General features: G+C 36.8%; 1 protein-coding gene and 1 non-coding gene across 2 annotated transcripts in view; one reads left to right on the plus strand and one right to left on the minus strand.

The window, feature by feature from the left end:
* MBNL3 (muscleblind like splicing regulator 3) overlaps positions 1 to 14,628 on the plus strand; it is a 61,922-nt gene that overhangs the window by 11,467 nt on the left and 35,827 nt on the right. The window lies entirely within an intron of this gene.
* LOC132514211 (U6 spliceosomal RNA) lies at positions 1,978 to 2,084 on the minus strand. The gene has a single exon (XR_009538697.1). It is a non-coding gene; the product is annotated as a U6 spliceosomal RNA (small nuclear RNA).

The raw sequence follows: 14,628 nt of genomic DNA on the forward strand, positions 1-14,628 counted from the left end.
GAAAAATGGAATTACAGTCAGTACCCAATGAAATACATATTGATAGCTCAGCCTCACTTGTTAAACTTTTTATTTTGAAATAATTTTAGGCTTACAGAAAAGTTGCAAAAATAGTACAAGGAGTTCCTGCATACCCTTCACCCAGCTTCCTGTAATGTCAACAACTTACATACCATACATAGCACAGTTATCAAAACCAGGAAATAACTCTAGTTCAATACCATTAAGTAAACTAGAGACCTTATTTGAATTTCACCAATTTTCCCTCTAATGTCCTTTCTCTGCTCCAGGACCCCACATTGCATTTACTTGTCATGTTTATTTAGTCTCCTCCAGTCTGTGACAGTTCCTCAGCCTTTCCTTGTCTTTCATGACCCTGACACTTTGGATGAGTACTGGTCAGTTATTTTGTAGAATGCCTCTCAGTTTGGGTTTGTCAAATGCATTCTCATGATTTGACTGAGGTCATGCATTTTGGGCAAGAAAACCATAGAAATGATGTGCGTCATATTCGAGGGTACTTGATGTTGATGTATCTCCTCTCTCATGTTAACCTTAATCACCTGATAAAGATGGTGTCTGCTGGGTTTCTGTGCTGTAAAGTTTTCCTCTTGTGAAAATCGATAAATATCTTCTTCATTTATTCAACATCTCCTCAACATACCATTGATGGTAAGGATCATCCCAATATCCAAGCTGTCAAAATGTGGAAGTGTCCATCTTAGAAGTGATGGGTAACACACTTCTCTACTAACTGTCAGTCAAGAAAGGGAGGGAGGAGAAAATGGACCAAGAGATGAGGAAAGACTGAGAAACTGTCACAGATTGGAGGAGACTAAATAAACATGACAAGTAAATGCAATATGGGATCCTGGATTGGATACTGGAGCAGAGAGAGGACATTAGGGGAAAAATTGGTGAAATTCAAATAAGGTCTCTAGTTTATTTAATGGTATTGTAGTAAAGATAATTTCCTGGTTTTGATAACTGTGCTATGTATGGTATGTAAGTTATAGACATTACAGGAATCTGAGTTAAGGGTCTCCAGGGGCGTTCTGTACTATTTTTGTAATTTCTCTGTAAGTCTAAAATTATTTCAAAGTTAAATGTTTTAAAAAGAACTTTCTTAGTCTTGAACATGCATCTCCTGTCTTTTGATGCTCAGAAATACAGTGGAGTATTATTGTTTCTTTTTTAAAATCTTTTTAATTAATTAATTTATTTATTTATTTATTTAATTTTGGGCTGCATTGGGTCTTTGTTGCTGTGTGCGGACTTTCCCTAGTTGCGGCGAGCGGGGGCTACTCTTGGTTGCGATGCGCGGTCTTCTCATTGCTGTGGCTTCTCTTGTTGCGGAGCACAGGCTTCAGTAGTTGTGGCTCGCGGGCTCTAGAGCGCAAGCTAAGTAGTTGTGGCGCACGGGCTTATTTGCTTCACAGCATATGGGATCTTCCCAGACCAGGGCTTGAACCTGTGTCCCCTGCATTGGCAGGTGTATTCTTAACCACTGTGCCACCAGGAAAGTCCTAATGTTTCTTTTACTTTTTCTTTCTTCTCTTTTTTAAACTTTGGGTGTGGTAATGAGAAAACTCTGAAAGGCATGGAGTGGCTGGTCTTGGGACTAACCTCAACTAACTAGATGGGTTGGATAATTTAAATAGTTAAGAAAGCACTCATACCCATAACAGTGCTTCACAAACCTAGCAAATCAAAAATTTTGAATGTAGAACATTCATTTCAGATTGTCACCATTTACAGATAGGAAACTGGAGATCCAGTGAGGGAGAGTCCCTTGTCCAACGTCACATAAGCAGTTATCAAAAGATCCTGAGAACTCCAGTGTTCTTCCAATCATTTCAGTCTTTTTTCCTGTGGTGAAGAAGGAGATGGAGAAAACATCATTTGGGCTTATTGTGTTTTGTTTGTTTTTGATCTTTGCAGCATTCGTTTAATTCTAAGAGAAGAAACATACTGCTCAAAAATATGGAACGCGTCACGAATTTTCGTGTCATCCGTGTGCGGGAGCCATGCTAGTCTTCTCTGTATCTTTCCAATTTTAGAATATGTGCTGTCGAAGCAAGCACTGGGCTATTGTTTTACTAAACCAAAAGCATCCAGTGCTTATCACGTCAGACTGTCCCACATGACATTGGGATGCCCTGTTTTCAACGTTTTGTGTTTCTCCTTCACTTTCTGTTACTTCAAAAGGGGGAAAAAGTCAACTTTCCCTTTCCTAATCTCTCCCTCATTTATTGTTTCATGACATTGTGTTTAGATAAAGACTTTAATTAAAGTTTCGTATTTAGTTCTCTGACAGTCATTTGGGCTATTAATTTTGAAAAGAAGGAGGAAGAGAAGCAGGGTGTTTTTATTTTTAGACCATGTTATCTAACTTAGTGATACTAAGCTTTGTTTAATCACCAAGAGTCAGAACACTGAGCTGTCTCTACTCCCTCGTCCATCCTTTTCTTCACACCCTGCATTGCTGAGTTAGCTAGCCAGAGTCGGGGATTGTAACGGGCTGTGGATCATGTATATCTTCACTGCATGAAACTCTTTGATGTCTGATGCTGTTATAGATATACTCATTAGTATAAAGTCCTGGCCAGCTAGGGAGGTACCTGTCATAGATTAACTGAAAATATTGCAGTAGCAGCTCAGCCTTGTTATGGGTCAAATACAGTTTTGTAAAAGAATTTGGAATCTAATCCAATGAATTTAAAACGTTTTATGGAAGCATAGCTCAAGATCATTTCTCTCTCCCCCTTGCAGCCAAGGCTGCAATTGGCTACCTGGTAAGAAAGGACTTGTGATATGGCCAGGGATGTATTCTTCAACCAAAATTTGGTACCATTAAGATGGACCCTTTGTCACAGGAACCCCATTTAGTACGAGAGATCTGAATAGCTGAAGTTTGAGAACTGTCTACTATATGTCAACTCTTTTGTGTGGAAGAAGCTCTTTACATGTTATGGAAATGTCTGATCTTACTTGATCATATAATAATTCTCTCATGTCACATAGCTATATGAAGTCATTATAAATATTGTTTTTTTCTTTACTTCACGTTTTTGTGAAATGTGGATACAAGGTACTTCTGTGCATCTGGAAATAGCAATTAGTTCTTCTAGGAACATGACTTTATTCATAGAACATCATTTACTCACTGCTGTTTTTGCCCTTACAGATTAGGTTTCTGATTGTAAAGTCCCCAGGTTTGCCTTGTTTTCCTCTATCTCAGCTGGCCACTTGATTGTTGACCTACAGGGGTATATATTCCAGAGGAATTTTAGCCATCTGGCCATCTGTTCTTTCCTCATTATCTCTAAATAATCTTTTCATTTTTTTTCTATATTTCCTCCACTGTGTAATCAGTCTTTGTTTTCTTAAATTTATGTGTTTTTTTTTTGTTTTTTTTTTTTGTGGTACGCGGGCCCCTCAATGTTGTGGCCTCTCCCGTTGTGGAGCACAGGCTCCGGACGCGCAGGCTCAGCAGCCATGGTTCACGGGCCTAGCCGCTCCACGGCATGTGGGATCCTCCCGGATTGGGGCACGAACCCGTGTCCCCTGCATTGGCAGGCGGACTCTCAACCACTGCGCCACCAGGGAAGCCCCAAATTTATGGTTTTTGTTGCTGTTGCTGTCTAATCCAGATTTGCAACCCTGCTTAGGTTTTCAATGTTTTTATTTCTGTGCCTTCAGTTCTCACCACAAAGTCAAGTTTTACTGCTAGACATAATGAGAAGTTTAACTCGTGCTTTTTCCTGTCTTTCTTGATACTGTTTTCTTAAAAGTCAGTAAATGATTCCATTTGGTCTACGACCTTTTGTTTTGTAAATCATCTCCACTATTTGGACTTAACCATGTTGTCTAGAGTTGGAGTAAATTATTTTTCCAATATTATTCCTGATGAGCTTGTATAATATGGCTTAGTGTCATGTCAAACTCTGTTACTTACAGAAGTAGATGTGACAAAACGATCCATCGGTTTTTGCGGCTGTTGCTTGGTCATAGGCATGTCAATGTATGCTTTCAATTGGACTGTTTTTTCTATTGTAAATGGACATATTTTTTGTTGTTGTTGAAACTCAGATTTTTATTTACCCACTGGGACTTTGTAGAAAAGAGATTAGCCTTTTGCTCCTACACATGTTCTTGTGGGTAGACAGTGAAGGCAGTTTCCACACTGAAAACCATCCAACAGCTTGAAAACATAGAGTCACAGTGATATAACTGTGTTAAATATGGCAAATTTCCTGAACTAAGTAAGAGATATCCTATGTGTCAGCCATGATTTGCCAGCTAACTAGATAGTACTAAGGTTCTAATTTCTGTCTCTAGGATGCAGAAATGCAAACAGAAAACCTTTTTCTCTGTGACTTTAAACTCTTTTTTTTAACATCTTTATTGGAGTATAATTGCTTTACAATGGTGTGTTAGTTTCTGCTTTACAACAAAATGAATCAGTTATATATATACATATGTTCCCATATCTCTTCCCTCTTGCGTCTCCCTCCCTCCCACCCTCCTATCCCACCCCTCCAGGCGGTCACGTGCTTTGTGACTTTAAACTCTTAACCCATCTTTTATATGTGTCTAGGTACATTGAGTAGGCAGCATTATAGTATCAATCATCTCTTATTCCATTCCAAATACATTTTGGAGACTATATTTTTAAGATGACATTGTTTTAAGATCACATTGTCATATTGCCTTAAAATTGTTCATCCTATTTATGAAAAAATAGTAACCCTGAAGTAACCGTTTGAGAACGTTGAATATATTTAAGAACTCTGTGTGGTTTTAAAACGTTTGCTAAATACTTATCCCAGAAGTTGTTTTTCTGTTGTTAATGTTTATATTTATCACATACTTTATTCAACAAACTTAAATTTTTTCCAACTTGTATAAAAACATAATCTCTAGAGGTGTTTTGTTTGTTTGTTTGTTTTGCCATTTCCTGGTTATTTCGCTTTTTCTATTAGCCGGAAAAGCATTCTATATAGAAACAAATTCAATCTTAACTTACTTCCAAGTAACTGAAAAAAAATTTTTAAATTGTCCATTTTTATTCTGCTAGTACCCCACTAGAGGAAGGATTTTTTCCAGCTTTAGTGAGATTTAATTGACATATAACATTGTGTAAGTTTACGGTGTACAACATGATGATTTGATACAAGTATATATTGGGAAATGATGACCACCTCACATAGTTACTCTTTTTGTGGTAAGAACAGTTTAAGACTTACTGTCTTAAGCAACTGTCAAGTATATAATACAGTTTTGTTCACTATAGTCACGATGCTGTATCTTAGATTACCATAACATATTCACCTTATAACTGGAAGTTTGTACCCTTTGACCACATCTCTCCATTTTCCCCACCCCCAGTCCCTGGTAACCTCCATTCTACTCTGTTTCTATGAGTTTAGCTTTTTTAGATTCCTCATATCAGTGAAATTGTACAGTATTTGTCTTTCTGTGTCTGGCCTTCAAGGTACATGCATATTGCCAAAAAAGGCAGGATTTCCTTCTTTCTCATGGCTGAATAATATTCCATTGTATGTATTTTGGAATATTGTCTTATTTTTCATAGAGGCCTTAGAGGTAGTCTTGATAAATGCCTCTTTCTTGGGTGAACAACAGATGTAACCATGGAAATGCTTGATGTGAAGCATGGTATCAGCAAGTGGCATAAACATAGAAAATGCTGACTTGTAATAACAGCTCTAACCAAGGCTCCTTGTGTGGCCTTGAGGAAGTCATGAGAATCCTACCTACCTCTGTTTCTCTTCATACAAGAGCAAGCAGCAGTACTCAATTTGCAGGACTATTGCTTGTGGTTTACTACATGGATTTTATAAATGTCAGGGGTCATTTAATGCTGAAAGTCCTGTTAAATCCATTAAGAGTTCTATCTATATACATTCAATTCCCCAAAGAAATGATTCATTCAACAAACATTTATTGAAAACTATTACTTGTTAGGCACAGGGCTGAGTACTGCACAGAATACAAAGTTATGGAAGATATGGTCCCTGCCTGACCTTTTAGTATGAAGCTGCTTGTGTTATGTGCCATAAGCCAGGTACAAACGAACCACTAAAAGAGTCCAAGGGAGGAGGGAGGGCTGGGATTATATCCAGCTGTGGTGGTTAAAGAAGTAGTCATGGGAGAGGTACCGTGTGAGATATTCTTGGAAGGAGAGACAGGAGGACATTCCAGGCAGAAAGGACAACCTAAGCAAAGACAGAGGGGAAAAAACTGTAGTGTGGATTTGGGGAGTCGAGTGTTAAGTCAGCCTGGCTGAAGCATAAAGCCTGTGTTGGTAGAGGAGTAGCCTTAAAAGGAAGTGAGGAGCTTGAACTTGATTTTGTAGCGCTGAGGAATCTGACAATTTTGAGTAGAGAAATGGCATCATCAGCCTATGCAAGATGAATGAATAGAGCAAAAGAGACTGGCCACAGGGGGACCTCTTAGAAAGCTGCTATTGAAGCTTAGAAAGCTTCATATTGAAGGTATGAAATGATAAGAATTTGAATTAGGGGGTGGCAGTGGGAAGGAGAAGCCAGTGATGGAGTTGAGATGCTGCTCAAGTCAACATGGTTAAGTAAGAGGGGGTTGGTTGAAATACTACTTCCACCTACTGCTATTGTGTTCACCTTAATATCCAATTTCATTGAATTTGAAATGAAGATTTGTCATACGTTTTTTTGGTTTCACATTAGACGGTGTCTTGTTCACCACCACAGCTTTTGTGCGTAGCACACATAGTAAATATTGGGAGCTTGAAAAGTGTTCCCTGAATGAAACATGAGCTTGTTGAATCGCTTTGACAGAGGGAGAACCAATATGGGCTCCCCTGCAAGGTGCCTAGTCATCTCTCCACCTGCATCTGTACTTCTACTCCCAGTTCAGTTTTTACCTAAATATGAATGAAAATTGTATACACCCATGTGCCAACTTTCCTCAGTCAACCACATTTTAACCTAGATTTCATGGCCTACAGATTGCTGATTTTTGTGAATTTAATTCTGTCCCTTGGCATTATAGAAATGTTCATTGGCCAAACGCCTTGGATACTCTCCAAATTTAGCATTTGAGTGTTTTTACCCTCTATGTGGATTTTTTAAAAATTTACTGAATGGCCACTGTTACATATTATTTTAAAGTAATTAGTGTGATAATCTAGTAATATTCAAGCATCATTTTCTGCCTTAAAATATTTGAAATTGAATTTTACAGCAAGTGGCTAGCTTGCAAATAAAGGTATTCTTGGAAGGATGATTAGCACTAATAAGGTCATACTGATTCAAGTACCAGGTCATAATCTGCAGAAAAGGGTTTTGTGTAAAAGGTGACTGCCTAATCCAGTAAAAATATATATTTAAAGTTTAATCAATAATGATTGCTTCGAATGTACAGTGATATTTAAAAAGTCTGAAGAGTTTCAGCCTAGAAAGGCAAAGAAAAATTCTTAGAGAGAGAGCCTGTGCATTGACTTTTTAAGATAAACTTACCTAGCAATCTGCTTTTTAAAAGAAATGGGAAAGTAATAAGAAATGGGAAACTAATTTCAAGATGGAATTTAAAAAAGGATTTCTAGGCTTATGAGCTGTACCTTGGTATTTGTGCAGTCAGCTCAATCTCTTATACCTTCTCCATCTTCATCTCCATTTGGCATAGTGATTTCTGTTTTTCAGGACAGACATCCTGAGGCCTTGGGTGCAATCCTTAGTAATCGAGATGTGATTCAGGTTTGGGCAACTGACTCTACTTCAAAAATAAGAAAAGTACCTGGACCATTTTAGAAAAATGTTTCAACAAAGAAGGAAACTTAAAATGGTTTTAAGTATTTAGCAGCATTCAGCTGATGTCATTAATAGTTTACAATAATATCCATAATTGTGACTTGCATATTTTAATAGGCAACTGACAGCTAAGACAAAACCAAGACCCTCTTTCACTCTTCCCAAATTCTCAAGGCCTCACTCCGGTGGCACATGACATTTATTCCATCTACGAAATATTGCTGATAAAATGTATTTAATCATATTTCACTATTCCTCCCCCAAATCTCCTATTCTCCTCACTAGAGAAAAACTTAAGGAAAAAAATGACATTACTTCCATGCCGGAGATTGTAGAGAAAAAAAGAAGAAATTCGGAGACACCTATTTGAGAAAAGCTTTTCATTCTGAAATACTTCAGCTCCAATAATAATGTATTTGAAGCGAAACCAGAATGAAAGTGTAATGAATAAAATAACATACTAATGAAGGGGGGGTGGTGATAGAGAAAGTGAGACTCTGCCAGAGAGAGAATTATTTGTGCCATTTTTATCACACATCATAAACTCCTTGGCTTTCCTTGAAGCAAAAATGAAGAGCTGTGATTAATTATGGCTCAGAGATGTCTCATTCTCCCCATCAAATTTCTCCTCCTCCTCAATAGCACCTCTAGACCCCTAGTTTAGTCACCTTTGATTTCTACCCCACTGTTTTCCTTTGATTTCTATCCCATAATGTCAAGTGCTAGAGCCCCTCTCAGCAACAGTCCTCAGGCCTCTGCAGTTGCAGAAGAGATAAGATAGGCAAACTCCTTGTGGGCAGGTTCCCTGCCCTATTCATTGTCTTTCATAGTATCCAGCAGTCTCTTTTACAGAGAGGTGCTTATTAACCAGTGTACTTTCTTTTATCAAGCAATAAGAACAATGCAGTTCAATACATTTTCCTCTTTACAGTGGTTGCCAGAAAGCGCAGAGCTACATTTAGGGCCCAGCTGAAGCAATTAACCTTATCTAGATTTTTGAAGTTTTTGATGTAATTATCACCACCTTCCCCATTATATCACTCTTACTCTTTAGGCCCATGATAATGGTGTTTTTGGAAGTGTGTCTTTCCTGTAAGTTGTTTCCAAGCCCTTGTGGAAGAATGGAGTTGTATACCTAGTGAGAGGGCAAGGGAAGGGGCTAATTCTATTTCTGAATTTCTTATTTACAGCTTATTAAGCTATTTGAGTGTTTTTCATTTAGACGTGCCAATGTATTGCAAGCATTATGGTATTGCAAACTGGGGGCTTCAGATTTCAATAGGCTGCCAGTGATAGAAGTAAACCGAGTACTGCTGAGACTATTCTTAATCAGAAAGGAAATGATAACAAATACTTGGAACTCCTTAGCCAGGTATTTATTTTCTTCACAATGAAAAGGACAAAGTGTTGTATGGGATGTCCTGTTTCCTTACTGCATCACTGCAGGGTACAACGGATGAACTTTGTATTTGGTGCTTGCTTTGAGGTTTGGGAGTCTATCAATACTTCACCTTTTGGTTATCCATGTTGAAATGCTGTGGTCAACATTGGGTTGTTTGCTTATTTGATGTGAAAAGTATTTCCCTCCTTTGAGCTTGTCTTTTTTCCAGATACCTTTTTTGGGGGTGAGGAGAAGAGGTAGTACTTTCAAATGAGTGTGGTTTCTGCAGTGAGTAAAGGTATTAATTTATTAGAGAGCCGAGGAGAGTTTACTAGAAAATCCTTTATCTGCTTAAATTTGGGTATGTAGCAAACATTTTGAAAAACACTCTGGGGAGATTTGTAGAGCAAACATAGGCAACATGTAATACAGAGCTCTTATATACTTACCTTTATAACTAATAGCACTACTTTGTAAACAGAAAATGAATGTGTTTTCTAGGAGTAGTAGAATAGAATCTTGAGAGGTCCAATCCTTTTTTTGTGTGACCTGGACTGGCCTTCTTTTATACGACTGCTAACATCATTACTGAGGTCAGAGATGTGGAATTAAGATATCAAAACCCCGTCTATATGACCTTTTAGAAACTGATTATCAGCGACATAAGAAAATGCTTAGTAAATAGCTAAATCTATTGTTCCATAGACAGCCATTCCCACAGTGTTGGGAAAGTGTTGTTGGCTGACTCGCAGCACCACCTTCACCTGGGTACTTGTTAGAAATGCAAATTCTTGGGCCCTACCCAGGACTGCTGAATCAGAAACTTTGAAGGTGAATCTGACAGTCTGTGTTTTACAAAGCCCTCCTGGTGATTCTGATGAACACTCAAGTTTGAGGACCACTGGTTTAGAGAAAACCCTAACAGTCCAAGACAGTATCAACTAAAGATAATGTTTCTCAGTTTCAGAATTCTCAGCACTCTGGCTTATTGTTTATACTCAGATCTGGTGGAAAGAAAATGACATCTGTTCTGGAAGACTTATATATCTTTGGGAAACTTATTATATTTCTCTCCCTAGGGAGCACCACAGTGCTTATTAGCTGAGATAAGGCTCCGAGACGTACTGCACGAAAGAGCAGTTTACTTCTGTTACACTCAACATTTCTCAAAATTCTTTTACCACAGAAACCCTATTTTTGTGGAGCACATAGAAACTTCCCATTGAACATCTCATCACAGGTAGCTGGACAAGAATAACATTGGTGTGTAAATGTGTGAAACCAAGAAGAAAAAGATTATTTTAATCACTTGTCTCTTGTAACCCTTTGGAAGGATTAGTGACTTTTTTTGTACCCCAAAAGGTCTATTGTAGGTGTTACTAGCTGCCACAAGTGGACTTTCAAAGTTTTATATGCAGCAAGTGTGGGGACAAAAAGGGCTTATATATGTATATAACATATATAATATATATTTGTATATAATATATATTTATTATTAGTTCTTTACAATACAAATACATATTCAATATAATTTTCAGTAAATAAGAATATTCAATGTATAAGTATATATGTTCCAACGTGTTTCACATTTATATGAGTCAATCTTGGCTTCTAAGCAGTTGGGCCTGTTGAGATGAAAAATAAGAAAAATGAAAATCTGTTCAAATAGTTAGAAACAGTTTTATAATGAGATTCATTATTATTTTACCAACTTATATAAATAATATTCAAAATCCCTTTGCTATAATTAATTACTTGTTAGTATTTTAAGCACCATTAACATCTTCTCTTATAGCCTAAAGCTTGTTTTGCTTTATCCTCCTAACTTACCAGGAAAAAAATGACTTGCTTGATTTCTTTATATCCTTTTAATATGTGTTATAAATAAAATATAACAGCAGTTTTGGCAAAATTAAAATATAAAAAGTACCAACCAAAAAATGTGACGCTCCCAAGTTTTTCATATGATAGAGATTACTTTGAATGTTTTATTCATTATGATTCTAAAGTTAATTTTCATTATGTGAGATCTTAAAGTAAGAAGCTTGTGATGGTAGAGAAGTGCCTCTTGACTAGGTAAACTGGTCTTCTAAGTAGGCACTGGCTTATTGCCAATTGTAAAGGGAGCAATAATTCCTTTCTCTTTTCAGTTATTTGCAAGGATAAGATTAAAGCTTGGATCTGCTTCTTTATCCTCTGCTCTTTCACCTACCATTACTACTGAGTTGTGGGAGCAGCAACTGTAACAATATCTGGTTCTAAGAAGAGAAGTGTCCTTGGTTTTCTAACATTGTATATAAATTCCCTCTCTAGACACATGATAATTTATATTACTCACAAAATCAAGGATTCCTCATATAATAGTGCATTATCTTCTGTGGGGAGGTAAAATGGTAAAACATAATTTGTAATCTATTGAATTTTTTATACTTAATTCACAGCAACAATTTTAGTTCTAACTAACTAATAAAGAAAATAAATATTTTTTTTTACTGATTTTACTTCCAAAGCATACTAAATTTCACTTGTTCCCTTTATTCTTTCAAAGTACTTATGAAGTATGTAGGGGCAGGAATTATTCCTAGAAAAACTGATTAACAGAATTGGAAAATAATTTAGCCATGATCTAAAGGTAATTAGAATCCAGGACACTTAAATCCCAGTTTAGCCCTCTTCCTAATAAAATGCTGCATTCGTATTTAGTAAAATACTGCATTCATATTAAAAATTTAGATTTGTTCCTGCTTTGTCTCAGAATAAATGTGTTAGAAGTCAGAGTATGAACTGCCTGCAACCTGATTCCAAACAGCTGATTCATTTCAACTTTGGATTTGTTTATCATTATTATTTTCCCCATCAAATTGTCTTTAAAAGTATAAGTACCCTTTTGGATTCTACACGTTCAATTGTCTAGTCACTTATATAAGATCTAGGTTCCCTACTACATCATCAGCAAATACCTAGAATATTTTGTCTTTTAAAAGCTGTGGAAAAACCTAAATGCTAAGTTAGAGTGAATAGAATTGATATGTTTACATCATGTTTATATGTTTACCTGATGCATTTACATGTTGATTTGCATTTGAAGTCTTTAGTCTTATTTTGTGAATAATGTTTACTTAACCAAAAATAAATTGACAATATAGAAAAGAAAATAAATAAACATAACTTGCTCACAGGCAGAGTTGAAGCACTGAAAAAGTCAAATCCTAGTTTCCAGGCCCACAAATCATCACCCCATGTTGCACATGGGGTGCATGTGTTTTATACATGCACCCATGTATAAGTTTATATACTTTTATACATTCTCTAGTCATTTAAGTCAAATCCCCACTAAAACTGAGCTTTTGGTGGCGTAGTCTTTTGTGAGATGGTATGTATGGTGTGTGTGAATCCTTATTTGTCTGTTCTTTGTGGAATGAAATGCTTCAGAAGAACACTTTGTACTTCTTTGTGATAAGGTTGATCTTTTGTCATCGTTTGGGATTTTCTCTGCTTTGTCATAGTGTTGAACCTACAGCACCCAGACATTTATGGTCTGAGTAAACCTGCTTCTAAATGGCACTGCCGTGGTGGTTTTTTTTTTTAAGATTCTTCTTTTAGAGTGGTAATAATAATAGTCACAAAAAGGCACACAACCAACCCTTTCATTGAGCCCCACTTCCATCTGTTCTCTATGTCCATGGGGTTTTGCAGGACTGTTACTTTTGTCAGGCCATGGTCATTTGTGCTTAAGCTCTTATAACCCGACTCCTGATTCCAGGACACTGCTTCTCCCAGACCAACTGGCAAAATTCTATCATGTAGACATTTGCTAAAAAGCTGTGCTAAGAGATGAGATATATGTACTAATTGTTCTGCTTTGGTTAGGATGAAAGACTTCATAATCCGTTTAAAGCACTTTGAACAGTGCCCAGCACATGGTAAATACACAGTAAAGTTATTCAGGTGGATGTGGTGTAAAAAACATTGGACACTCAGTTATCTTGTCTTATTCGTTTTCAAGTCACCTGTGATCCCCAGGTGCTTAACAAAACATCCCACTTGGCATACATTTATCTATTAAATAGTTTCTAGACATACCTAACGGCCAGTTGGTATGCAATCTTTATTATAATCTTAGAAGGAAAATAGTGACCCAACCATTAGAAATATTTGAACGAGCTCATTCCTCAGTTTAGCACACCATGGTGTTGTGAGGCATTAGTGTACTGGTTAGGAATGTGAGCTGCAGACTCAGTCCACCTGGGTTCAAATCACAGCTCTGCGACGTTTGTTCTGTTACCTTGAGCGTGTTTCTTCACATCTCTGTGCCTCAGTTCTTCAGTAAAACACTGACTTCCTAGGGTTATATTGTGAAGACTATATGAGGTAATGCATGTAAAGCACTTTGAACAGTGTCTGGCACATGGGAAATATACCTACGATAAAGTCAGTTGTTATTATTATTCAGGTGGTCACGATGTGAAAAAAAAATGCAAACCTGACCACAGCGTTCAATAATTCCCTCAAATGAGTTGTGTCATTATGACTACTTTCATGATATTAATGGAAAATATAATTTTACAAGGGCCTCAACGTGGTCTCTAAATGTGTGTCAACAATCATCTCATGCCAAGTTACATGAGCTAAACCTGTAGATACAGTTATTCTGCAGCCCACTCATAAATGGTCAGAATTAGTTCACATCTGAAGGGTCATTTGACCTTATATACTAGAGTCTGTAAAACATGAAACAAAACAAAAACGGTTAAATGCTCCAGTTACCTTTAGTAGAAAAAGAACTGTGAAATATTGGCACACCGATGTTTTATATGGCCTAGTTTATTTCTCTATCACTTGATCAAATATTTTTCTAGAATAGAATTTGATTTACCTTGTATAAGAGACATATAAACTGGGCTCTTTTTTTTTTCCAGAAAGACATGTTTTCTGAAGTTTTCTAATTTTATTCTGATTTTCAGGGAAGGCACAATGAAGCTAGGGATTTGTTTTATTTTTCCTATTTTTCCCCTCACCAGAATAAGGATTCCACTAATTAAAAGGCAGTGACTAGACCTTAGAAACCTTGTTGTGCTTAATATAGAGGGTTTATGGTTTTAAGAAACACTGCATCCTTACAAGTGCACTGTTCACTCACTAACTCTTCTAGCTGCTTAAACTGACTTGCGGAGAACAATTAATAGATTTTTAAAACTAATTAACTTTCGCTGTCCTTTGCTTTACTTTGTTTTAGATTTGGAGATAGGCATTCTTTGGCAGGGGTCATATTTCAACTTCTTCTCTGTAAAGATATGAGACATTTATGGTTGAGGGATTGATTTATTTTAAAATGTAAAACTTCCATTTATCATTCTATCTTCTTTAAACAACCCCATTTCTAGTTACATTGTTTGTGGATGGCCTTGTTTAGTTCTTTAAATACCAGGAACAGTT

The sequence above is a fragment of the Lagenorhynchus albirostris genome, chromosome X, assembly GCF_949774975.1.
Source record: "Lagenorhynchus albirostris chromosome X, mLagAlb1.1, whole genome shotgun sequence".
Classification (NCBI taxonomy): Eukaryota; Metazoa; Chordata; class Mammalia; order Artiodactyla; family Delphinidae; genus Lagenorhynchus; species Lagenorhynchus albirostris.